The sequence below is a fragment of the Mus musculus genome, chromosome 7 (assembly GCF_000001635.26).
Source record: "Mus musculus strain C57BL/6J chromosome 7, GRCm38.p6 C57BL/6J".
Lineage (NCBI taxonomy): Eukaryota > Metazoa > Chordata > Mammalia > Rodentia > Muridae > Mus > Mus musculus.
This window is the reverse complement of record NC_000073.6, coordinates 101,880,828-101,881,299: the sequence shown is the minus strand read 5'-3', so window position 1 is coordinate 101,881,299 and position 472 is coordinate 101,880,828.

Genomic DNA, 472 nt, shown 5'->3' with positions numbered 1-472 from the left:
TTTTGTTGTTGTTGTTTTGTTTCTCGAGACAGGGTTTCTCTGTGTGGTCCTGGCTGTCCTAGAACTCATTCTGTAGACCAGGCTGGCCTCGAACTCATAGAGATTCCCCTGCCTCTGCCACTTGACTGCTTGCTGGGATTAAAGGCATGTGTCATCACTGCACAGCTTATAAAAAATGTTAATTGTTAAAGCTGTTCAGAAACATGATTTGCACATATTGTTGCACAACTGTCACCAGCAGCCGTTTCCAGAACGCCTCCATCCTTCCAGAGTGAACCCCAAGTCCTGCACCCACATCTCCTCTGCTCTCACAAGCCCTCTGGAATCCTTCCTCTTTGTCAAGAAATGGTGTACTCACAGACCTCGAAGAGAGAGAGAGAAATGGCTATAACTGAGTGACATAGCCTAAACCAGAGCAGCCACCCCCTCCCTCCCCTCCCTCCCTTCCTTCCCCTCCCTCCAGTCTGTCCTA